A 27,490-nucleotide genomic window follows, 5' to 3' on the forward strand; every position below is an offset into this window, starting at 1 on the left:
GGAGGATAACTGCTACCCTGTTAACAGTAATAAGTGGCAGCATCTTCAGACTGTAGGCTGCTGATGGTGAAAGTGCATTCTGTTCCAAATTGACTCCCACTGAGACCCTAGATTGTAAATTATTTGCATAATAGATCAGTAGCTTTCCCTTCTCTGTTGGTACCAGTGTAAGTCATCGCTAATGCCCTGACTGGCCCTGCAATGGGGACAACTCTGCTCCAAGAGATGCAGACAAGTGTGAGGACTGGTTCAACTGGATGTCACATCTTGCACCTGAAATGGAACATGAAAAACATTAGGTTTAATTAATTATGCTATCAAGTACTCGCATAAAGATTCTAGCAGCTCTGTTAACATGTGATGAGCAATCCCCAGAATGGTCAGTCCTTACTTGGGAGCCAAAGCAGTAGGAGCCCTGGTTGCTGAGAAGGAGCCCTGATGTCCATGCTGTGGGCTGAATGGAGCAGCCTATGAAGATGTTCTCAGTGAAGTGGGCTGTGCTCTTTACACATGAAAATCAGCAAGGTCTGGGCATGGCTATAATCTGGCAGATCTTAGTGACAAAACAAATGCCTAAAGACCACAGATACCCAATTTGTTTATGTAGATAATGTGTTTATTCCAAGTAATGAAAAAAATAATATGTTGTCCTGTGAACAAAATAATGGTCTCTAATTTCTGCGTTATCCAAGACTTGCTAGTACTTTCTTTCTTCTTTGTGTTAATGTAAGCAAATCACTGAGACATATATATTTCAGGGGAGATTAATTTTAGAATTCTCCTGCATTTGATATCTGTAGATTTTTGTGACACAGGATTCTATAATTATATAATTAATAACAATCATTATTATCCAGACAGATATTATAAACTGATAATATAGCTTTATGTAGCAAGAAAGTCAGGTAGACTATAGTTAGGTAGAGTGAGACTTCAAAATTTTTCATGAAAGATAAAGTCCTTGAAGAAACATAATATGTGCAATAAAGCATTATGATCTGAGATGGATACACTGTCTGTTGGTGTTTACATTGGTGCCCTGTTCACTCCTTAGGCCATGACTGCTTTCCTTTTCTTCTGAATGTTCTTAACCATAGCCTCTCTCTAGGACAGTTCACATCAGGCATTTCCTCTTCATTCTTAAGATTAGGCGTGACTTTATATCTAGCTTTGTGAGTATCATGCATTTATATTTCAGTTAAAATTGAATTAACTTTTGGAAGACACTTTTGCCTTTTATCTTAATTACTGAAAACTGTTTTCTGTCAGAAGCTAAGGTGTTCTGTTAATCAGGTGTTCAACTCTACTTAAAATTAACTTGCTCCTTAAGCCTGCATGGTCCTTCATGCCAATATCTTTTGGGTTGTAAGTAAAGGAATTTTTTTGTGTAGTAGACATGGAGTTTGAACTCTGGTTTTCAGTGTTTTCCTGAGCTTTTATGTACAAGACTGGTTTTCTGCCACACAAACCATAGCTTCACTTCCAGCATTTTTAGTTGTTAATTGGAGATAAGGGTCTCATAGACTTTCATGGTCAGGCTCACTTCCAATCACCATTATCAGATCTTACCTTCCTGAGTAGCTGGATTACAGGGATGATCCAGTGGCATCTGGTGCTAAAGCATTTTATTAATGATTGCATTTAGGCTATGTGATCCAAACAAACATACAAGGAATAAAATGAAATGTGGCCAAGAGTGAAGACAAAGAACTGTGGCCATACAATTTAGAGAGGACATCTTCAGCATGACAAATCAAGAATAACTGACCATAGGAATGAGGCTAGAGTAAAGTTAGGAGGCCCTAATATGGAGATCAGCATGTGTTGGCACACTGCACTGTGCAGATATTCACATGGAACTTAACATCATAAAAAGAAGCATCAGCTTTGGGTGCACAGAGAAAACACAGTTGCTCTAAGTCACATAGCCCAAGGCATTATCCAATCAAAGACTTCATTATTATTCACTATATAAACTCCATCTGAGTCTTGATTTGATCATCTCCTCCTCTTACAATATTAATGGTCTGTTAGCACATGCTAAAGCAACTGCTCCAGGAAGATTTTACAATGATCTTCTCCCTTCTTTTTATAATAATTTACAATCCTACTACTGAAAAGTTGTATCCATCCCTTCTACTCTTCTTCAGTTTAACTTTTATTCTTCTCATGTGGTCCTCTTAATATCTACTACTGCCTTTGTGGGGAGAAACTTGTTCCTTCTACCATGTACTGTAGGACAAAGCTAGTACTAAATAAAACAAGGAAAATGCTGCTGGCTCCTGTATAGTTATGAAGGCCACCTGGCATGTTATAGGGGATATATTAATCAAATGACAAAATGTGACCCCCAAAGTACCTACTTAGGTGTGGTTGAAAGAAGCCAGGCTCTGAGGATAACACACAAAATTCTCATGATCCATGTTCCAGAGCTGGCTTCAAGAATTGGGGATATATGTCTTATGAATCTCAGACTTAGAAGGGGAAGCACTATACACAACAGCAAGTGGGTGCAGTAGTGTGAGGGGAGCAAAGGGAGAGCAATGGCCTCTCTGGTGACCAAGTGGAAATCATATCCACTTGGATACCATATCTCAGATGCTCTGAAGTACAGAGCTGTATTTTTATGAGACAGGAGAAGCCTTGTCTGGCTGATGACTTTGAAGATGAGATGGATGAAAGACAGGTAAGTTTGAGAGGATTGTCACTGACCACATACAAAACTTCAGAGCCTGGCTCTAGCTGAGCAGCTCTGTCAGCAGGCAGAAGCCCCAAGAGCAGCAGCAAGGGCAGCCCCGCCTCCCACTGTTTCTTTCTTGGAGGTTTTTGTTATGACTTATATCACTGTGGGAGGGAAATACTTACCCTGTTTGCAGTAACAAGTTGCAAAGTCTTCAGGCTGAAGGCTGTTGATGAGGAGAGTGAACTCTGTCCCAGATTGACTCCCACGAGCCTGGATGGCACCCCTGAGTCCAAGCTCGATGCCCTGTAAATTAAGCATTTTGGAACTTTCCCTGGTTTCTGCTGATACCATTGTAAATCATGGCTAATGTTTTCACTTGCTCTGCAAGTGATGCTGACTCTGTCTCCTATAGATGCCGACAGGAAGGGTGGAGACTGGGTCTTCAGGATGTCACATCTGGCACCTGATATTGAAAACAAAAGACAAATATCACATGATTAATTATGCTCTGAGACCGTCCTTGTAGAGTGAGACACCATTCTTAACACTGGCTGAGTAAATTCCTAGCACTGTCCTTCCTAATCTGGGAGCCGGACAACAGGAGCTCCAGGAACTGAGCAGGGCCCTCATGTCCATGCTGTGTGGTGACTGGCTAGTGCCAGTCACTGCTACACACTGTGTGAGCATCCTATAAAGTAATTCTTAGGCCAAGTGGGCTGTGCTCTGGACATATGCAGATTCTCAAGCAGTGGGAAGAGCTGCATGGCTGGCATAGATGCAGGTTGGCCAAAATTTATGTTCAATCCCAGACCTGAAGTCACCAGGTGTCCCAGAGACATGAACAGAACAAATTTGTCTGTAGAAAATGTTTTATCAAGATAGAATGACGCTCTTGTTATTTTTTTAAAGTGAATTTCACTTTCAACATGATCCATGTTAGGGTTTTCATGATAGCTTTTTATAAAAGTCAGCCACTCAGAAAAAATATGAAGTTTCAGAATGAAAATAATTATAGAAGACTGCTTCCCTGGTACTGGATATTATGAGACCAGATTTCCAGAGTTTCTCGTTGTTCCCTTCCCCAAATCCAAAGTGCAATTAATCATAATCATTATTACTCCAAAATTGATGAATGAAAACATTGATCATAGGTAGGTAGATAGTTGTCTAGGTAGAAATAATGGAATTATATGACTGTATAGAGGTAGGAAATAGGAAAAATGCAAAAGGTAAGAAATGTAAGGAAAGAATAAAGCAAGGAAGCAAAGGAAACCCAGAGAGCTACCTAGGTAGATAGGTGATTTAAATTAAAAAAATAATTATGTAAAAACAAAATCAGTGCAAAAAAATTCATGATCTACAATGTACAGACCATCCCCTGGGTCTTTGCATTGATGGCTGATGCACACCTGATAAATAGTTGATTTTCTTCCCTTGTGAATGTTCTTTCCCATTGCCTCCCTCCAGGACAATTCACACAAGTCACCCCCCGCCACACTAAGGAAAGAACTTGGTACTCTTTCTAGCCTTGTGACTATTGTGCATTTCTGCACCAGACATGTCCTAAACTTTTGGGTGTCATGTATCTCCTATCCTTATTATTTGAAGCTGTAGCCCCTCAGAAGCTGAGGTGTTCTCTAAACCATAGACTCACATCTATTTCAGTGTATTGCATTCCATACATCTGAATATTCCTACACCACCCATTTTCTTTAGTGTCTAAGTGGGGCTCTGGTAAAAATAAAAATGTATATTTCTCTTCTTCCTCTGTTCATGACATAGCAGCCTATAAATCCCTTGGAATTTCAGAAAGAGAGAGAATCAGAGACAGAAATGGAGTGAGAGAGATGCTTGGGCCTGGATGTGAATAACGCCTGAAATCCAATAATCTTTGTCATAGAGTGTTCATACATTTCATGCCACCAGCTGCAGAGATTCTCTCCTTGAGATAAAGCACAGGTAATGCCCAGGGTGGAGAGATTACTACACAACATTGCATCCTTGGACATGGTTTCTCTGAAAGACCAGTCATGGAGCCTGTACCTCATCTATGGAATGTGGTGAGAATCAAAATCCCCCAAATTAAATAACCCACCAAATGATATCTGAGAATAGAGGAGGCAAAATCAGTGCTGTAGAGAAGCAAATGTCTGCTCTATCATCAGTGACCAAGACTGTGAGTTAGTCAGAGAAGGAAACAGTCATAGGAGTAAGGGAGTTATTGAGAATCTTGGTCATATATTATAACAGACTAAGGTTTCTTTCTCTTCACTCTCAAATGCTTCCCTCCAAATTAAAGGACAGGCTACTTTTTATTAAAACAAATGATGAATATAGTAAAAAGTGCATTATGCTAAATATAGGTCTGTGCTTGTTTACATGGATTTTATCAGACACTAATCCTCCTCACTGACTAGAGTCTACTGCTGCAAGCTGTGGGCACAAGATGGACTGGAAGACCTATGTCTTAATTTGGGTAACTGGACCCTAGTGAGCACACAGTTGACTTTAATTTTGATGAAACACAAGTGTTCAACTGTACAACTTCTTTTCTATTCCTCAGTCCCTTGCGATAAATGAGAAGACACTAAATGGACATGTCCCGGTGCTCTGATTAAGGTCATTGCTGAAAAAGAGAGAATCTAACTCTGAACCAGTGCTCCTACCTGTAAGTTTAGCTAGTCAGGAAACCTATATCTGAGGATCATAGTGCAATGTCAGCTCAGGCACAAACCTCTGTGAGATTGTTACCTACAATTAACCACCACAAGCCAGCAGTGGAACCATGGATTAAGTAGTTCAGTGCTACCATTGAGCAGAAAAGCTCAGGGAGAGTATCCAGGTCTTATATTCAAAGTTCAAGGCAGTATTGAAAAAGAGGGTAAGAATCCCAAAGGAGCAAGTTTGGAGCAGCCATCTTAACATTATTTGTTCATGTGGTGTCTGTCAATCTCATTAAAGTAAAAGCTCAGTGAGATTACTGATTTTTTGGATGTGCTCAAGACTTCATTGTTGGTATTGTCCATGACACTATCAGTGTATAAAAGTAAATAATTCCTTTGTGTTTGGGGTAGGAATAAATGAACTGTCCAACATAGCTTGAGATCTGCTTTTGTTTCACCCATTAGCACCACAGTGAGTTGTGGAACCTTAGATGTGTCAGTGACAGGCACAGGAAAGACTTGACAAGGAATAGGAGAGAAAGGCTGACCTGAGGAGCCGTGACTACGCAGCATATAGTAACTCCAAGTTCTGCAATAATGGCTTGTGCTGAGGGATTTATCAGAAGTCTGCTCTGATGTCAGGAGCTGATATGTACTAAATAAGAGGAACTTACACATGGTTTAAAACTTGAAAGAGAGGCTAAGACAGAGCCATAAACCATGCACTCTGTTCTCATCATGTCCAATGACTTAAATATATTGCAAGAGGTAATACAAGAAGTAATACCTTACTTACCTTTGTAACTATTTATTCTGATAACAAACCACTTATGTTTTACATAGTATCTTGTTTAAAAGAATTTAGTTAATATTTTAAGTCCTTTCGTGGGGCTTGAACTCTGGGCCTGGCCTGGGTAGGCTAGCACTCTACCACTTGAGCCACAGTGCCACTTCTGCTTTTCTGAGTGGTTAATTAGAGATAACAGTATCACAAACTTTACTGCAATGGCTGGCTTTGAACCACCATCCTCAGATCTCAGCCTCCTGAGTAGCTAGGATTACAGGCATGAGCCACCAGCACCAGGCAATATTTTAAGTCTTTTCTGAAAATGTTGATGAACATTACTGAGAATCATTCACTTAAAGTTTCCATCTTGACCATTCACAGGTTAACAGATGACAGTTCCTAGAAAGATTCCATTGTTGTCTCCCTTTCTATGAGGTAGCATAGTACCCTTGGGTCCAAGTCAGGCTACACAGAGTTAGGTTTACAATTAGCTTGTGACTCACATTTTCCTGGTCTTCACTAAATGACGATAATTTGCTACGGTGTGAGAATCTCATACCAGTAATCATTTAAACAGGGAAACTATCCGATTTTGACCCACTTTTCACTAATGCATTTGAGACTAGAATAATCAGATTCTGGAAAATAGGACCAAACTCAACTCACTTAAGAATAATGCTCCATCATCCGAACACCAATGCTGGATCAATAGAAATCATAGATTGATGCTGGGAGGCAGAGATCAGGTTTGTAACCCTAGCAATTTAGGAGACTGAGATTGGAGCATTCTGATTGAAGGCCTGTCTAAGAAAGAAATTGTCCAACATATTTATAAGATGATTTCTTTGTTGCTTTGTATGTTCCTCCCCCACGGTATAACCCCTGCTTTCATTGTATTTAATGTTGGTATAATTTGTTGAGGGGAAGGGCAAACACAAACCGTTTGAACAGGGATCTAGGAGGACCCATTGCAACAATGACATGTACAAGTTGTTATGTTGAAAAACGAACTTTACAACTTTGGTGGGGCAGGGCCTGTGTGTGGGGGGCCCATGGGAGGAGGGCAGGGGTGAGTTGGGAAGGGTTGGGAAGGAGAAACAAAGAAGGAGGCAACAATGCTTGATAAGAAATGTACTTATTACCTTGCCTATTTAATTGTAACCCCTCTGTAAGGTACTTTCACAATAAAAAATTAAAATAAATAAATAGAAAATAATTTGGAAGAAATGTTAAATTAAAACTATATGTTTTGGGGGGAAGGGAAAGGGAATGACAAAATGGTGAAACAAAGGACAAAGGGTGAACCAATGCCACAGTGAAACTCACAAAACACTAGTTGAAAATGCACTTTACAACTTGGGGGGGGGGTGTTGATTCAGGAGCGAGGGAGTATGAGGAAGGGGGTAATCATGTTTGAAAAGAAATGTTCACAAACAAGACCACCCTAAAGCTACGAGCACAACTATGTTGATTACAGCATTATTTACCATAGCTAAGATATGGAACCAACCCAGATGCCCCTCAGTAGATGAATGGATCAAGAAAATGTGGTTTATATACACAATGGAATTCTATGCCTCCATCAGAAAGAATGACATTGCCCCATTTATTAGGAAATGGAAAGACTTGGAAAAAACAGTATTAAGTGAAGTAAGCCAGGCCCAAAGAAACTTAGGTCCCATGGTTTCCCTTATTTGCAATAACTAGTATGTGTCTGAGTCAAGCAGAAAAGGTCAGATAATTTGGTGTTAAGGAAATGAACCCTAAGGTATGTATTCAAATGTTTTTTTCTTCTTTCATGTGATTGTTTCTAGCATATTTATATGATTTTTCCTTGTTGCTTTGTATGTCCCTCCCCCACAATATAACCCCTGCTTTCACTGTATTTGAGGTTGGTATAATTTGTGGAGGGGAAGGGAAAATACAAATCATTTCAATAGGGATACAGGTGGACCCATTGCAACACAATGAGATGTACAAGTCGTCATGTCGAAAATGAATTTTACAACTTTGGTGGTGGGGGGAGGGAGGAAGGAGGATTGGGTGGGGGGGCGGGTAGAGGATGGGGGAAGGGATGGGAAGGGGAAACAAAGGAGGAGGCTACAATGCTTGATAAGAAATGTCCTAATTATCTTGCCCATGTAATTGTCACCCCCCCTGTAAAGTATTTTCACAATAAAAAAAGAAATGTACTCATTACTTTACATATGTATATATAACCCCACTCTGTATGTTACCATTATAACAAAATTAAAGTAAATTAACAAAAATAAAAAGGAAATAAATGTGTAAATGTTGGAGGGCCATCATGTATGGTGAAAAATAAGGGAGATGGTGATAAATAATAAATCCAATAGAAGAATATTATATGTAAAATGCAGTATTATATATTCTTTATGTTTAGAGAGACTATTATACAGTCTTACATACAGTACATTATATACAGAAAATATATACATAGAGTATATACATATGCTATTAAAATACATAGGCATATATACATGTTAACATCTACATATAGGCAAATACCTGTATATACATGACACATATGAATATTATATGACACATATGATGCGCATGATATGTGTGGCATGTACATGATATATGACATGTGAGGTGTGTGGGGGTATGTATGCCAGCTGACACATATGTGGCATGTACATGATGCATGTGTTAAATGTTTGTGACATGCATGTGGCATGTATATGACATATTATTAACACATGGTTGACATATATGTATGTGTCACATATACACATATCATAATAAAGAGTAATATATTTTATATTTTTGTTCAGTGTCTATGATATTCATGTTGTAAATATCCTAATGAAATCCCTTTGTGTAATTCCTCAATGCTAATACTATTTTTCAAAAGAAAATGGAAAAAAAATACATGTTTTGGATCTCTAATTAAACTGTACTTAGATTTACTACTAAATACCAAATTCGAATTCTAGGAAAATAAGTAACAATATGAAGTATGTCATGTCCTCACTTACTGGAACTTAATGCTGGAAAACATAATAGATGCAATATATTCTTTAAAGACATTTCTATTGTAAATATATTACCATTTTTGCAAAAATAAATGATTAATCTTTAAAGAGACTATCATTACTTTTGGTTGCCTTTGGTCTTAATATATGAAACTCAATTCTACAGAAATTATAAAAACTAGCCAAAATTCTTCTTGGGCCCAAACAAGACATTTCAGCCATGTGCTAGTGGCTCACAATTGTAATCCTAGTTACTTGCTCAGGAGGCCTTGATCTGAGCATGACCGTTCAAAGCCAAGTGTAACTACTAAATATGTAACAAGTGGAGATGTTGCTCAAGTGGTAGAGAGCTAGCCTTGAGCCAAAAATGCACGAGATGGCTCCTAGGCTCTGAGTACAAGGATCATAACCAGCACACAGAAAAAGAAAGGAGCAATTTCAAGTTTTGTACACTATCTATAGAACTAAAGGAGAATAGGGGCAGGCAACTGTCCTCTGGTGACTGACATAAACTGGCACTCTCCTATGTTACCACATAATGCTGAGGTCACCAGAGATGGTGACCACAAGCTGGTCAAGAAAAAGAGTAAGGTCCTAAGAGGAGTGTCTGTTGTTCCCAGGTGGGATGCAGGCTTCTAAATGCCTTTCCTAAAGACCAGAGGCAATTAAAGGAGGAAGGACTTAAAGAGAACACTTTGTATTCAGCCATTCAGGCTCCTTTGTCTGATGTTCTTGGTCTGGGTCCATAGATTGGAACCATGTGTGGTATCTTGGTGTCAGGCCAGAAGCTCTTCAAAGTGAGTTGTTTGTGTCCATCAAATAGGAGTGAACAATTTGGGCTCAGGAGTTTTGAAATTTTGGGAGGATGGTTAGATCTGTGTGCTGATCACATAAAACAAAAACAAACAACAAAAAAACCCATGATATCAGTGATCAAAAGTATTTTATTTTGGGGATGACTAACATTTGGAGGAGGAAGCTCCTCACAGCAGGAGACTGTCTAGAGGCTGAGGTGACAGGAAGTATGGAAAGGCTCATCTGTCTATAAGACTTCACCCAGAGACACACAGGGAGTGTCTGGGTCAGAAAGACACATAGGGACAAGGTGATTAGGAATTTCCATGAACTAGATTTATCTTTCCTTATTGCTTGGTGCTGTGGATATATTATCCTGAAGTGCATTCTGTATCCACTTCTTTGGTGGATAAAAATCAGCACTTCTTTATGCTGTTTTTGAAATAACTGGATATGCAAAATTAAAATTGGCACATACAAACCTGCCTTTAAGGAAAATAGTAAGCTACCCCACTTATGGACATTTATCCAAATGACCACACACCAGGACAAAGGTTATGGAGAAAAAAAAAAACAGCTACAGAAGGAAATAAACCAAAGGAAAAGGAAAGTAAAAAAATGCAAACAGTTCAATAAAAAGCTCTTACTTCCATTTCTTGGAGTCCATTTTGACAAGGATCATTTTATATGATTGCATGCACACAGCTTTTGAGCCTTGTGATCCTGTCCTAAGATATCCATCAACCTTTGTTCTCATTGGGAGTTTAGATTGCTATTTAATTAATTGTTTCCAGATGTAATGATTTGTCTTTTGCATTTGTTTATAACTGTCTATAATTTTCCTTCTCTTTTTCTTGGAAAAATTGAAGATATGAAACTTTATTGGGTTATGAGACTGGGTGGTAGAATTTGCCTTTCTGCATGTTGATTTCTGCTGAACTCACTTCATTTACCAGCTTGCAACTGAGAGTGAAGATGTGTTCACTGCACAACTGAACCATGAAACCTTGGTGATCTTGATTCTCTATCAGTTCTCAGCCTGGAGAAATACTGGCAGGGGTTGTCCTTAATATTTCTACAAGAGCACTTCTCACCTAGAAATTTCAGATTGGTCTTCTAGTGTGGACCTCTTCCAATGACCACTGAGAAAACTACAGAAGCTCTAACCTGGTATCAGATAGATGATTGGCATACCATTTCTCTTTTTCCATTGTCTGTCTTTTCACTTTCTTAAAAGTGTCTATTAGAGCTTTGAAATTGATCAAATTTACAAAGTCTAATTTATCCCTGATTTCACTTCATGTCTTGGCATTATGCATATCTAAGGAAATACTGCTAATACAAAATTACAAAGATGTAATTGAGTGTCTGGTGAGAATTTTACTATTTTAGACCCTATGCTTGGGTTTTCATAACATTTTGTTAATTTCCCTAAACATTATGAAACATGGATCCAACACTAGGCTATTTCACAATGAAATGTAAAATACATATTTTTTTCTCTGTTGTATTGTCTTATTACCCTTTCCAGAAATTAAATAATCACATAAATGGGAGGACTTGGTAGGAATATCAAGTCTTCTCTATTTTCCTTCTGTCTATCACTGGACCAGAAGATGATTACCCAGAAAAACCACAGCTATTCAGTATAAAATAATTTTTGGTATATTCATAACAGCTTCTTTTTATTTTATGAATCCAATAGGATATCACTTTCCAGACTCCTTGTAAGTATAGGTTTATCTTTGATTAGACAGCAAGTACATTGTCAGGTCTGTGCTGCTGGGCTGAGTAGGAAAAAAGAGAAGAAGGCTGGACAAGATTTTCATTGATTCTTTCCATGAAAAATTCCATTAAGTACTACTGTCAGTGGAGGGATGCACAAACAGGAGTATCTGGGCAGCCAGACTTCCACTTTTGCTCCTCTGGGTGGTTTATATGATGACTTGTTTAACAGTTGGAGGTAGTCTTATGTTGTTGACAGTAATAAGTTGCAATATTCAGGCTGCAGGCTGCTGATGGTGAGAGTGAACGCTGTCCCAGATCTGCTGCCTGTGATCCTTGATGGGACCCCAGATTGCAACCTGGATGCTCAATATATCAGGAGCTCAGGAGATTTCTCTTGTATCTTCTGATAATAATTTAAATAATTGCTAATGCCCTGTCTGACCCTGAAAGTGATGGTGATTTTTTTTCTCCTAGAATTGCCAACAGAGATGTCACTGGGTCATCTGGAAAACACATTTGGTACTTGACACAGAAAATACAAAAATGAATAATAATTTGCTTATTATAATATTTCCTTGAAGAAGCTTTGGCTATAATGAATAAATTGAGGCATTGTCTTCTCTTATCTGGGAGCAGAGCAGCAGGAGCTCCAGGTGCTGAGCAGAGGCCCTCATGTCCATGTTGTGTGCTGAAACTGACTGACTGCTGCCCAGTCAATAAGAAGCCTATCATGAAGTCTTAATTGCTGTTGGCAGTGCTCTGGGCATATGCACATGAGCCAGGGTAAAAAGAGGACACACAGCAGCAAGGCTGGCAGATTTCCTTCTCTTAGTACATAGCTATTGTCTTCAATAAGTCCAGGATACAATAAGGCCTACCTGACCAGAGCAGTGCAAATGTGCTAGCTTAAAATGGTTCTGCCTTGAGTCCAGAGAACCAAATGAATTTATATCCTGTGATTTGAGAATAGTGGTTTCCATGTTGTTCATAAAATGTTTTTCTTTCTTTTAATAGCATCATTGTAATTGAACAGAATACACAACAGACTTCAAATATCTCAATTTTTTCTACATTAGAACTAACATCACAGCAAAACATATATCCATTTGAATGCTATTAATGCAAATAATTGAACTGTTCATGACATGCATGGATCTAAAAGCAATTCAAATAAAACTCCTATAAGAATAGATCTTTATTCTTTTTTTTTTTTTTGTCGGTCGTGGGGCTTGAACTCTGGGCCTGGGTGCTGTCCCTCAGCTCTTCAGCTCAAGGCGAGTGCTCTACCACTTGAGCTACAGCGCCACTTCCTCAGAATAGATCTTATCCCCAACAACAAATCCGCAAAGAAATAACTGCCCAATAAATAAGTGGGCTAATGATTTAAAGAGAAACTTCTCTGAAGAAGAAAGAAGGATGTCCAATAGACACATGAAGAAATGCTCAACCTCCCTAGCCGTAAAAGAAATGCAAATCAAAACAACATTGAGATACCACCTCATCCCAGTTAGAATGGCTAAAATCAAGAACTCTAATAACAACAGATGATGGAGGGGATGTGGACAGAAGGGAACCTTACTTCATTGTTGATGGGAGTGTAAACTTGTTCAACCACTTTGGAAAGTAGTATGGAGGTTCCTCAAAAGACTCCACATAGAACTCCCCTATGACCCAGCAGTCCCACTTTTGGGCATTTACCCAAATGTTTACAAACAAGACCACACTAAAGCTACCAACACAACTATGTTTATTGCAGCATTATTTACCATAGCTAAGATCTGGAACCAACCCAGATGCCCCTCAGTTGATGAATGGATCAAGAAAATGTGGTATATATACACAATGGAATTCTATGCCTCCATCAGAAAGAATGACATTGCCCCATATGGAAAGCCTTGGAAAAAATTATATTAAGTGAAGTAAGCCAGGCCCAAAGAAACATAGGTCCCATGGTTTCCCTTATTTGCAATATCTAGTATATGTATGAGTCAAGCAGAAAAGGTCAGATAATGTGATGTCAGGAAAACGAACCCTTAGATATGTATTTTAATGTTTTTTTTCTTTCATGCATGTGTTTCTAACGCATTTATAAGATTATCTCTTTGTTGCTTTGTATGTCCCTCCCCCACAGTATAACCCCCGCTTTCACTATATTTGATGTCAGTATAACTTGTGGAGGAGATGGGGAAAAACCAGTTGTTTAAGGATACAGGTGGACCTGTTGCAACAATGAGAAGTACAAGTTGTCATGTCCAAAACGAGCTTTACAACGTCGGTGCGGGGGGGGGGGGGGGGGGGGGGAGGGGGGGGGAGGCGGGGAGGGGGGGGAAGGAGAAGGATTGGGATTGGGGGGGAGGGGGGAGGCTGGGAAGGGATGTGAAGGGTAAACCAAAGGAGGAGGCTGCAATGCTTGGTAAAAAATGTACGCATTGTCCTGCCCATGTAATTGTAACCCCTCTGTACAGTATGTTCACAAATAAAATAAAATAAAATTAAAAAAAAAAAAGAAAATGTGGTATATATACACAATGGAATTCTATGCCTCCATCAGAAAGAATGACATTGCCCCATTTGTTAGGAAATGGAAAGACTTGGAAAAATTATATTAAGTGAAGTAAGCCAAGCCCAAAGAAACATAGGTCCCATGATTTCCCTTATTTGCAATATCTAGTATATGTATGAGTCAAGCAGAAAAGGTCAGATAAGGTGATGTTAGGAAAATGAACCCTAAGATATGTATTTTAAATGTTTTTTTCTTTCATGCATTTGTTTCTAACGCAATTATAAAATTATTTCTTTGATGATTTGTATGTCCTTCTCCCACAGTATAACCCCTGCTATCACTCTATTTGATGTCGGTATAATTTGTGGAGGGGAAGGGGAAAAACAAGTCGTTTAAATAAGGATACAGGTGGACCTGTTGCAACAATGAGAAGAACAAGTTGTCATGTCAAAAATTAACTTTACAACTTTGGGGGAGAGGATTAGGTGGGGGAGGATGGGAAGGGATGAGAAGGGTAAACAAAGGAGGAGGCTACAATGCTTGATAAGAAATGTACTCACTATCTTGACCATGTAATTGTAACCCCTCTGTACAGTATTTTCACAACAAAAAAAAAGAAAAAAAAAAAGAATAGATCTTATATAATTTCAGTCTTAAAATGAGATAAAACTAAATAACATATTGTTTAATAATACAGCGTAAGGAAACTAAAAAGAGAATCAGAAAAATAACACAAAATTAAGAAAAATTAACATTTGAATTTTGTGTTGCTGAAAAAAACATATGAGAATACCATACAGAGGAGTAACAATTACATGGGCAAGATAGCAAGTACATTTCTTATCAAGCATTGTTGTCTCTTCTTTGTTTCCCTGTCCCATCCGTTCCCATATGCCTCCCCCACCTTCCCCTACTTTATCCTCCCTCCCCCCCCCACCAAAGTTGTAAAGTTCATTTTTCGACATAAAGATTTGTACATCTCATTGTTGCAATGGGTCCACCTGTATCCCTAGTTAACGATTTGTTTTTTCCCTTCCCCTCTACAAATTATACCAACATCAAGTACAGAAGACAGGGCTTATATTGTGAGGGAGGGACATACAAAGCAACAAAGAAATCATCTTATAAATATGTTAGAAACAGTTGCATGAAAGAAAAAAAATTTGAATACTTATTTTGGGGTTCTTTCCCCTAACATCAACTTATCTGACCTTTTCTGCTTGACTCAGACATGTACTAGCTATTGCAAGTAAGGGAAACCATAAAGTGTTTTTCATGCTAGCCTTTTATAAAGCCATCCATTCAGGAAAAGACAGTTTCAGAGATGTACAACTAATTGTTTTATGATTCCCTGCTACATCAGTTGTTTTTTATGAACTTCTTTTTGGGTTATCATGAACATAATTACCCTATAGTAACAAAACTTAAGATTGTTGATGATAGTAGGTAGATAGATAGATAGATAGATAGAGACATAAGATACATAGTTAGATGCATCGATACATAGCTAGATACATAGTAAAATGCTACACAGAGGGGTTACAATTACATGAGGAAGGTAATGAGTAGATTTCTTGTCAAGCATTGTTACCCCCTCCTTTGTTTTTCTCCTACTATCCATTCTCTCTCACAAACTCCCCACTCACCCCCACCCCGAAGATGTAAAGTTCATTTACAACATAGCGTCTTGAGAATATCATTGTTGCAATGGGTCATCCTATGTCCTTGTTTCAGTATTTTGTTATTCCCCTTCCCCTCCCCAAATTAGATAAATGAATATACAAGATGCAGGGTATGAAAATCAAATAGAGTGACAACAGGGCTTATACCTAATGAGGAAGAACTTACAAAAGAAACAAAAGAATATCATATATTACACTAGAAAAATAACAAAGAAAAACCTCTTTTGTCCATAACTTGGGGTTCATTTCACTTAGCGTCATCTTATATGGTCATATGTACAGAGCTTTTGATATTTTCTGCTGATCTGATAAGATTATCCTAGATATATACTAATTACTGCAAATAAGGGAAACCATGGGACCAATATTTCTTTGGGTCTTGCTGACTTCACTTAATATGATTTTTTTCCAACTCTTTTCATTTCCTAACAAATGGGGCAGTGTCATCCTTTATGATTAACACACACACACACACACACACACACTCACACACACACACACACACATATACATATATATATGGAGAGAGAAAGGGAGAACATATTTTCTTGATCCATTCATCTACAAATGGGCAACTGGGTTGCTTTTTATGTGTTAGCAATGGTGAATAATGCTGCGCTACACATAGTTGTGCTGGTAGCTTTAGTACGGCCTTGTTTGTGATTATTTGGATAAGTGCACAAAAGTGGGATTGCTGGGTCATAGGGGAGCTCTATGTGCAGTCTTTTGAGGAACCTCCATACTGCTTTCCAGAGTGGCTGCATGAGTTTACACTCCCACCAACAGTGCAATAGGGTTCCCTTTTGGCCACACCCTCTCCAGCATCTGTAGACACGCTGAAAACATCACAGTAAGGAATAGAAGAAACTCTAGGGCTCCTTGGCCCATGCTGAAATTTTCTTAATAAAGACTTGGAAAAAATCATATTAAGTGAGATAAGCCAGACCCAAAGAAATGTAGGTGCCATGATTTCCCTTGTTTGTAATAATTATTTTATGTCTAGGATAAGCTTATTAGATGAGTAGAAAAGCTCAAAATCAATGTATATATGACCATATAAGATGATGTTAAGTTAAGATATGGACAAAAGAGGTTTTTCTTTGTTGTTGGTGTTTTCAATGTACTATGTGATTTTTGTTTGTTTCTTTTTTATGTTCTTCCTCCTATGACATATCCCTGTTGTCATTGTATTTAATTTTGGTACCTTGCATCTTGTATATACATTTAATCTAATTTGGGGAGGGGAAGGGGAGTAACAAAATGCTGAAACAAGGACACAGGATGATCCATTGCAACAATGATATTCTCAAGATGCTATGTTGTAAATGAACTTTACAAACTTTGGGGTGGGGGTAAGTGGGGAGGCTGTGAGAGGGAATGGACAGTAGGGGAGTAGGGAAGGGAAGGAATAGTGGGGGGGAATAAACAAAGAAGGGGGTAACAATGTCAACAAAAAATGTACTCACATACTGATATAACCATAACATCTATGTACAGCATCTTTATAAGAAAATAAAATTTTAAAAAGGCCTATAAACAAAACAAATCAAAGAAAGTTTGGATTAATGGAATTGAATTAAACTGCAGAACTTCTTCATGGCAAAGGGCATAGCAAGCAAGATCAATAGAAAGTCCACAAACTGGGAGAAGATCTTCAGTAGCCATACAGCAGACTAGGACCTCATGCCTAAAATACAATTAGAACACAAAAATTAAATCCCCTAAAAACAAATCTTGAAAGAAACAACATACCCATTAATGAGTGGGCTAACAACTTAAAGAGAGACTTCTCTGAAGAGGAAATAAGAATGGCCAATAGACACATGAAGAAATGCTCAATTCCTCTGGCCATAAAAGAAATGCAAATCAAAACAACATTGAGATTCCACCTCACCCCAGTTCCAATGACTCTATCCTTCTTATCCCAAAATGTTCTTCTTCAAAAGCCAAGGTATTTTCTCTCCTATGATCTGAAGTCTACTCACATTACACTTCTCTGTAAACATGCATGTTCCTATGTCAGCCATCTCTTCTAGTGTCAAACAGGAGAAAAATGCAGTGAGTGAATTAAAGACTGGATTTGTGACCCAGACAAACAAACCACAGAAACTGACCTGAAAAAACAAAAACCAACAAATAAAACAACAAGAAGTAAAAGTCTGGATGTGTAGCAGAAATGGAAGAGAACTTGTGAAGTCATTAGTTCAAACCTCAGTACCACACAAACAACTAGATTTATCTGATATCTCCTGTTTTCTGTGCTTGCATGATTACTCTCCTGGTCGTTGTAGATTGTATGTTGTCTCATTGACACAGACTTTTCGCCTCCACTCAGAGTCACTCTCACACTGACATAGTGCCTGAGACAATATGCTCAGCTGCTCTCCAGAGCACCAATGCATGAGCACAGCTGCCCTAGTCAGAAGGGAGGTTTTAGTTCAGGGCTGTATCACTGTGTGAGGATAATGTGTGCGTTGCAAGCAGTAATAAACTCCAATATCCTCAGCCTCTACCCTGCTGATTTTCAGTATGAAATCTGTGCCTGACCCACTGCCACTGAATCTGACAGGGACCCCAGATGCTCTGTTGGAAGCCTTATAGATCAAGAGTTGTGGAATCTGGCCTGGCTTCTGCAGGAACCAATCGAGGTAGATGTGTCCATCTTCATACAGAAGGTTATGACTAGACTTGCAGGAGATGGAGGCCGACTCTCCCAGTGTGACAGACAGGGAACTTGGAGTCTGGGTCATCACAACATCTCCACTGGATCCTGAAATTAGAATAAGAAGAAATGCAAGGTTATTCACAACTATAGACAGACACTCATGTACTACTTATATTTTGATATATATTGCATTTTATTCATATCATGCCTTGATTCAGAATGTAAAAATAGCAAAAATTAAAGATCAGACGTTTTAAACCATAAATGAGTCTTTAGGAGTCACCAACAGTCTTCTCAACCAGCAGAATATGTATCCAAGCATAAGCTCTAGCACTTTCGGGAATGTTTCTAACTATCTAAGACCTTTTCTCCATTTGCCCCATCATGGATAACAAGACCTGCATGTCTAAAACGTGGATTGGGCACCATGGGTGCTAAGAGCTCACCCTCCCACCCACTCTCATTCCTCATCTCCATTGCTCTTACCAGGGATCCAGAGCATTAACAGCCACAGGAGCTGAGACAAGGACTTCATTTTTAGGAGTGAAATGAGGAGTCTAGACAGGTCAAGGCAAGATCATAGCTGAGCCTTTATTTCAGACTTAGAAAGGAAAGTCCTCCTTAGGGAGCAATATGCAAATAGCCAGGTGGGGGCAACAGTGTGAGGAAAGAAAAATGGAGGATAAAGCCTGCTCTTCTAAGAAAAGTGACAACAGAAGTGTTCAGTGTTTGGTAATAACCAAAAAAAAAAAAAAATTACATGGTTTCTGCAGCACTGGAAAGAAGGATCCCACTGTAAAAGTTCTGTTTCTCCAAGAAGTATAGGGTGCACATGCTCTCACCCCATAGAACAGTATCAGTACCCAATGGTAGGCAGGCTTATGTCCAGGATCATCTCTAGGAAATGAATAGATATCATGCCTTAGCTCCCATGAATCTCCTCAGTTAGTATAGGGAAAGGCACAGTACCCTCTTTCCTCAGTGATCCTCAAGGGAATTGACCACTAAGAGCAGAGAGTTGAGTAGATGAAGAGGCATCTGATATCCATAGTTACCAGATGATCTGTTCAGGGATTTAACTACAAGTGTTAGAAAGTCTGTTTCCATAGGAAATTCCTGTTAAGACTTAGGGCAAAAAAATTGACAGGGAGAGCAATTTTTTCTCTTATAGGTAATGACCAAATTGTCTTAAAATGAAAAATATGACAGAAATATTTATTCATGAAAGTGTGAATATATATTCATATATATGTATATTCAATGTAACCATTTTGATACAACAATATCCTGTACTATATTTAATTAATTAATCAACCTATTTCTTAAAAATCCTACCTGGAATGTAATAGAAGTTTGAATTCAATCAAGATGTATTATACTCATACATGGAGATGTTGAGTTGAAATGTACTAATGTGACTACTTCAAGATAATTATATTAATACATGTTTGTATAAATATATTTCTCATTACCTTTAATTAATATAAAATCTTTAAATGTCTGCAGTACCAATCTAGTTAATTAGTCTTTGTTTATTTGTGTCAGATGCTCTGTCTCTACTTCTTGTCTCCAAAATCTCTGTGCTTGTGAAGAAGGTGAACATGGAGAAAGAGACATTCTGATGGCTCAATGGACCCCACTTGGCCTTGAGCAGTGATGCCTTATGGGAAGTGAGCAGGCTGTCAGATTTCCTGCTATCAGGAGGATTAAAGCTGCTCTCATGGATTGAGTCAGTTCTCATAATAGTCATTTGTTATGAAGTTACCACAATCATATGCTTGGCCATCTCATCTGCAGCTTGTTCCCTCTTTACTAACACTATTTTAGCACGACAGGACAGGCCTTACCTGAGCACAGACAGATGAGGATACTACATAGTGGACTTTTATTTCTAACACTGTGCGTTAAGCAACACTCTTCTTTATTCAGAATTTGTGCCAATAACTTTGTTTTAGTAAATGATTGACAAAGATCTGTGTATGTGTGTGTGTATGTGTGTGAGAGAGAGAGAGTAAGAGAGAGAGAAAGAGATTGAGAGAGAAAGGGGGAGAGAGAGGGGAGAGAGGAGGGTATGAGAGAAGTGGTTTAAATAGAAATACTCTTAAATAGACTGGTGTATAAAAAGTAAATCTCTACCTCTGATACTCATCTTAATACAACTCTTCCTAAACCTTACAGGGATCATTTGTTAACTTGCTGAAGTGCAGATTCAAAATCAGTACATCTGAGGTCATTTTGTAATTTTGTGTTTGTAACATGCTCTAAGTGATGCTGACAAAAAATAATATTGCATCCATGTTCAGTTATGTTGCTTCTTATATGTCAAGAAGTTTTGCTCGAGAAGTGTCCTTTACATATGTCATGCAAATATTCATTTTCCATGGACTGAGACTGAGTGTAACTGGCTATGGTTACAAGCTGCTGATAGGAAGAAGCATGTGCGAATATGGTCTTAGGCAATTAGTTGTGAGCTCCTGTCATCACAGTCTCTTCAAGAAGGTCATTTCCCAGCAGTCCTCTCCCTCTCTGCTTTACTGTGGATTTTCTGAATCAGATGAGATCCAACCCTATCCATCCACATCCTGTCTGACAGACAGAGATGAGTGTCATGACAAATGAGAATTTCATACACATTTTTTGTTTTTAATTATATTTTTATTATATATACGTGGTTGTATAAAAGAGTGACCATTAAACATAGTTCATACATATGATGTATCTTGATCAATGTCACCTCTTTCATTTTTCTACCCCATCCCTCTACTCAACCCCTTTCTTCCATGTATAGTTCTATATATAAATACTAAATATGAATTTATGGCTCTTATTACATCTGCATGGTACATGGAAGACCCTTTTCTGATTAAACTGGTAAACATTGGTGTAATATATGTCACTATGTAACTGTACCTAGTATATAGTTTATAAATGTCTTAAATCTGTTCTATTTATTCACATATTGCCTATTTTTATTTAGCTATATGTGGATTTATTTGAATTGGGCTAGAAATCAAGTGTGCTTTAATAATCTGAGGTCAAACAACAGAAAAATTCTTTCTGCAGTTTCCAAAGCAGAATTACAAATTTTTTATTATTTTTTGCCATTATATTTCCTCAAGTTTCAAAAAAAAATCATTCCATTTTTATTGTCATGGGATGAGAGAATCACATGGAGAATAATGATCGATTTGACATTCAGCATTCAAGATAAATTAATATTTGGTAACTAGTTAAAAGCATTGGATGTGTTGTAAAAATGTTACTTGAAATCCCTGGTACAAAAAAGAAAAGACAAAACATATTAAAAATTATGAAAGCCAAAAAAAAGATCTCATGTGCTGAAGAAAAGAAAATCTGCTGACTACAAAAAATTTGGTGTTTTAAGTGATGACTGATTGTCTAATTGTATTATTAAAACATTGTACAATATGAATATATACCCTAACATCATATTACTTCAAATACAATTATTCCATGGCAATCATACTTTTTAATGACTATTTTTCTTTACAAAATTATTTTTTAAAATATTTTTCACAAGCCATATTGTCTTCCTTTCAAAAATCTGCTTTGACATACCTAGAATCAATTCTTCATTGAGTGATTGCAGAATTTTAGCACAATATGGACCACACAGGAGTACAGATGTGTGTTCTTATAAAGTTAGAAGAGGCATTGTCAGGTGTGTGCTGCTTGGGATGAGCAGAAGGACAGAGGGTTAGGGTGTGGAGATGCCTATCCAATACTTTCCAGTGACCTTCAACATTTGGCTGCATCTGAAAAGCTCTATCAGCAGATGCAAGCACCATGATAAGCAGATGGGGCAGCCCAGCCTCTCACCTTTGCTTCCCTGGAGGTTTATGTTATTGTTAATATTACTGTGGGAAAGTAACTATTACTCTGTTGACAGTAATAAGTAGCAACATCTTCAGGCTGCAGGCTGCTGATGGTGAGAGTGAAATCTGTTCCAGATTGACCTCCCTGAACCTTGATGGGACCCCAGATTGCAAAGTAGTTGTGTAACTGATCAGGAGTTTTGAAGCTTTCCCTGCTCTCTGTTGGTACCAATGTAAATCATTGCTAATACGCTGACTGGCCCTGCAAATGATGGCAACTCTGTCTCCATGAGATGCAGACAGAGATGAGGACTGGGCCAACTGATCTCTGTAGCATATGCTAACAGAACTGCTTCAGGAAGATTTTTACAATTTTCTTCTTCCCTCCTATTATGGTGATTTATAATCCTACCTAAAAGCTATACCCATTCCCTCCACTCCTCTAAAATTTCACTTCTAATCTTATCATCTGTTCCCTTGAATAGCCCCTAATACCTTTTCTGGTACAGATTCACTTCTCTACCATGCACTGAAAGACGAAGCTGGTTCAAATAAAAAGATGGCAGCTGGATACTGTGTAATTGTGAAAAACACCTGGTAAATTGTTGGGGATATATTGATAGGAAGAGGAAGACAGACACCAAAAGCTGCTACTCAAGGAGTGTTGAAAGAAGTCAAGCTCTGAAGATAACATATTAAATTCTCCTGATCTATGCTCCAGGACATGGAATTATGAATTTGAAGTCCACACAGATTTAGACACTGGAAAACATGGAGAGTTTAGAACAATGGCCTCAAACCAGAGCTGTGGGCACACATACACTGTCTAGGGTTGGGAGGCAAGAAGCTGACTAGCTGACAGATGAGGTTAAAAATCAGGAACAAGTGGGGATCAGAAGTCCTTTCCACCTACAATCATTACAGGAGGTACACTCAGGAAAGGAGAGTGGGGGACATGAGCTGGAATGAAATCTGGGACCACTTTGCAAGTCTGAGAGACCCAGACTTCAGAGCAGGGCTGAATGTGGGAAGGATGCTCCAGAGGTATTCTCATTGCTTTTGAGGGGCTGGGATAAAGAGGAGAGTCAGCAGGGTCCTCAGGACAGTCTGAAATCCACTGGAGTCTGTGTTAGCACTCAAAGCGAGCACTGTATCACTTTAGCCACAGCACCACTTCCAGTTTTCTGGTGGTTAATTGGAGATAAGAGTCTCACAGATGTTCTTGCCCAGTTGGCTTTGAACCAAGATCCTCAAATCTCAGGCTCCTGAGTAGCTAGGATTACAGGTCGGAGCCACTGGCTCCTGGGTCATTTTAAATTCTTATACTGAGAAAACATTCTGCAGAACAATGGGCATGTCACCATGTAAGTAGCCCTTTTTCACTCTTAGCTTGAGCATCATGAAGCTCAGAACCCAGTCTGTGCCCTTGAGGACAAGCAGAGGACCCTGGGGACCTGCTGGGGACAGCACTGACACTGCAGCCCCCTCTCACCTCCCATAACTGGACATGATGTGTGCACATGCTCCCTTTAGGGCTGCATATCTGTGGGGTCCACACTCCTTCCCTCACTTTTCTGAATTGGACTTAATGACTTCACTACAAGAATCCTGGTGTGTCACTCTTGTGAGGTGTAATTGTAGTTGACAAAGAAAATATAAAATAGTCAGAAATTTGCACATGAAGAGACATAGCCTCCTCTATAAACATGGTCCCAGCTGTCATGTGAGCCATCAAAACCTGACAGAGAGCCCTCTAGCTTGGAGCTCCTGTTGAGAAGGGGGTAGCAATGCCCCTTGTTCCCCAGGGTTCCTAAGGCCATAGTTTTTTTGCTCTTTGTGAGATCCTTTTGCCATCATGTAGCAGCTTTTTGACATAGCAGTTGGCAGAATATTCATTTGGAGTTTTGGCTTTGTTTTGTTTAGTTTTGTTAAGCTACTTGATTATCTCAAGAGTTGTGCAGAGTCCCAGTAAAAAAAGCTTCTTGAAGCCAGGTGCCTGTGGCTCACGCCTGTAATCCTAGCTACTCAGGAGGCTGAGATCTGACCATCACAGTTCAAAGCCAGCCCGCGCAGGAAAGATCATGAGATTCTTTTTTTTTTTTAAGACCATGAGACTCTAATCTCCAATAAACCACCTGAAAACTGGAAGTGGTGCTGTGGCTCAAGTGGTAGCCTTGAGCTGAAATGCTGAGAGACAGCACCCAGGCCCAGAGTTCAAGCCCCCAAACTGACAAAAAAAAAAAAAGAAAGCTTCTTGATAACAATTTTGCCAAATGTGGATTCAAATTTAATTCCCTTATTTCTTTTGGAAGTTTATTGGGATCATAAGCAATATCTTTTAGCAACTTTAGTACTCATCTACCCTCAAGCTTCTAAAAACCATTATTCTTTTGAGACATGAGATCACTGGATAAATATTTGTGTACCTAAATAATTTTTGCTAAGTTAAGATCTCCTTAGTGAGAATAGATTTGTCCTAAATCAGTGTTTCTGGAACCTTCTTTGGATCCTTGTTACCTGCTTAAAGTATAGATTGTTAGTCAGTAGATATGGGTATGTTCATAAAGTTTGTTGTCTAAAACCAATTAACTGACAGGAACAACTTAAGGGAAGGAAATGTTTATTTGAACTCAGTTTCAGAGCTTTAAGTTTATTGTCCTAAGCTTTCTTGGCTTATGGTGAGGCAGAACATCATAGGATAGGACCATCTAACAGAGGTACTCAACTCAGGGCAGACAAGAAGCCAAGGGAAGATAGGAAGTGATCAGGGCAAGATAGAGTCCCAAGGTCATGTCTACTGGTGGTGTAGTTACTCCAACTAAGCCCATACCATGCTTTTACAACTTCCCAGTAATAGTCCTTCACTGCTAACCTTTCAAGTGATGAATCTAGGCATTTTGGCAGAGCCCACATGATTGATCTAGAAACATATACATGGACACCTCTTCAGAATGAGCCATTTCTTTGACATTTCTCAGAGCTAATTTCCTTGACATTTCTCAGTCTAAACCAGTTGACAATAAGGATTAGCCTACCCATTATATTGGTCAGCTTTCCATCACTGTGATAAAATAACTGAGATAATCACCTCAAAAAGAGAAAAGATTTAAACTCATTTTTTAGAAGTTTTCATCTATGATTTCTTGGCTGTGAAGATGGGCTGGTGCAAGGAAGAATTTCCCATTTCCAGTAATATTTGATTGTCAAACCCCCAGGTCTTTAAAAATTCTCCACAAAGAAACGAGATCTTATGATTGTTGATATGCCAATTGCAAATCATATTATACAAATTATATTATATACAAATTATTATATACAAATATCAAATTATATTATACAATATAAACCTTATTGAAGCATAATATCATGTCTGACACTACAAAATATTATTATGTGTGAATCAGTTGCTTCATGTAGTTTAAATTATGATTACCTTTTACTAGGAACAACAATAACAACAGTAACAATGCTGTTCCTAATACCTAGAATGGTTTTTCCTTTGCCCGGTAAATCAAAACTAACGTCATAACCTACACTACTGAGGAATAATGATCTACATCTGCTTTGAATAGGAAGAGACTGTTCTGGAGGCCTTTCTAGGATGAAGAGTAGGAAAGGGTGTTTGAATAAAACAGAAGTTCACAGACCTTCTTCTAAAATGGCTTACTGAACTTGAGCATCTGACTGTGTCTGAAAATAACAGAAACACCAGAGGGCGCAGCTGGGGCAGCCCAGCCTCAAACATCTGCTTTCCTGGAAGGTTTGATGACTTGTAACACTCTGGAAAGACTTTTATATTCTTCTTGACAGTGATAAGTGGCAACATCTTTAGATTCTAGGCTGCTGATGCTGAGAAAATAATCTGTCCCAGATCCACTGCCACCGAACTTCGATGGGACCCCATAGCACAAATTGGATGAATAAGTGATTAAGAACCTTGGAGGATTCCCTGGTTTCTTCAGATACTAATGTAAGTTATAGCTAATATCCTGACTGTCCTGGCAAGTGATAGTGACTTGTCTCCTTGAGATACAGGCAGGGAGGATGGAGACTGGATGTCATATCTGGTCCCTGACATAGAAACACAGAATCCAATATTCACAAAATTATGCATGTTTCATGTTTCATGACCACATTGAGCTGATGAAATTCCCATTGCTGTCCTTTCTTACCCGGGAGCCAGATTAGTAGGATCCCTTGGAACTGAGCAGGGACCCTCAGATCCATGATGTGTTGTGACTGAAAATGATTGTTGCACAGGGAAGCAGCTTTTTCAGAAATTCTTAAGACAAAGGACTGTGTTCTGGACGCATAAAAATCAGCAGGAGCTAGACAGGAGTGGGCAAAGAAAGGGCTATCTTATCTCTATACCGCCCAGAAGAGTTCTGAGTCCTCAGACTATCTGGATCATGCCAGAATTAAACAGATTTGCCTAAAAGAACTTGTTTTGTCCTGAGAACCACAGGACAGAATCACTCTAGCATCCTGTGGGTAGTGTCTTCTGCTCAATTCATGCGTCCTGGCATCCTTTACTTGGTAACTTTTTTTTTTTTAAATCTCAGATATCTTATTATGGAATCACATGAGGAAAATGTTAAGAAATTTAAGTAGTTCTGCTGAATTTGAGAACTGTGACTATTGCTGAGACCAAAGAGATTCCCTTTTCTTTCTCAATGTCTTTTGCTCTGAGTGAAATAAATCATTATCACAAGCAGTAAGTGGCAAATGAGATCTAAGCTGATAGATAGACAAACAGACATGCTTCAGAAAGATGCATAGACAGTCAGATAAATAGACTGGTACATAGACATAAATAGATAATTCATAAATAGATAGTCATAGACATGTCCCTATATATAGAAGTGTAAAATAGAGAAAATGATAATTATACGAAACACAGTGTCATGATCTATATAGAGGAGCCCAAACATTGTCATTGGTACTTGTCATCTAGAGATGTGTGGTTGCTGCCCTCCACTTCTTTTGTGTGTGTGTGTGTGTGTGTGTGTGTGTGTGTGTGTGTGTGTGTGTGTGTGTGTGTGAAAATACCATACAGAGGGGTTACACTAACATGGGCAAGATAATGAGTACATTTCTTATCAAGCATTGTAGCCTCCTCCTTTGCTTCCCTTCCATCCATTCCCATCCT

General features: G+C 38.6%; 2 long non-coding RNA genes and 1 gene segment (V, D, J or C); 1 reads left to right on the plus strand and 2 right to left on the minus strand.

Annotated features, from left to right (window-relative positions):
- Window positions 1–26,216, plus strand: LOC122116749. The gene is made up of 3 exons (XR_006149021.1): window positions 1–52; window positions 9,351–9,354; window positions 26,181–26,216. It is a non-coding gene; the product is annotated as an uncharacterized LOC122116749 (long non-coding RNA).
- The window catches only part of LOC122116802, a 438,425-nt gene that overhangs the window by 339,460 nt on the left and 71,475 nt on the right, over window positions 1–27,490 (minus strand).
- LOC122116737 lies at window positions 11,904–22,657 on the minus strand. The gene is made up of 3 exons (XR_006149010.1): window positions 22,493–22,657; window positions 18,388–18,402; window positions 11,904–11,972 (listed from the first exon to the last, which is right to left on the minus strand). It is a non-coding gene; the product is annotated as an uncharacterized LOC122116737 (long non-coding RNA).

The sequence above is a fragment of the Dipodomys spectabilis genome, unplaced genomic scaffold (assembly GCF_019054845.1).
Source record: "Dipodomys spectabilis isolate Male_0828 unplaced genomic scaffold, ASM1905484v1 ptg000137l, whole genome shotgun sequence".
NCBI lineage: Eukaryota > Metazoa > Chordata > Mammalia > Rodentia > Heteromyidae > Dipodomys > Dipodomys spectabilis.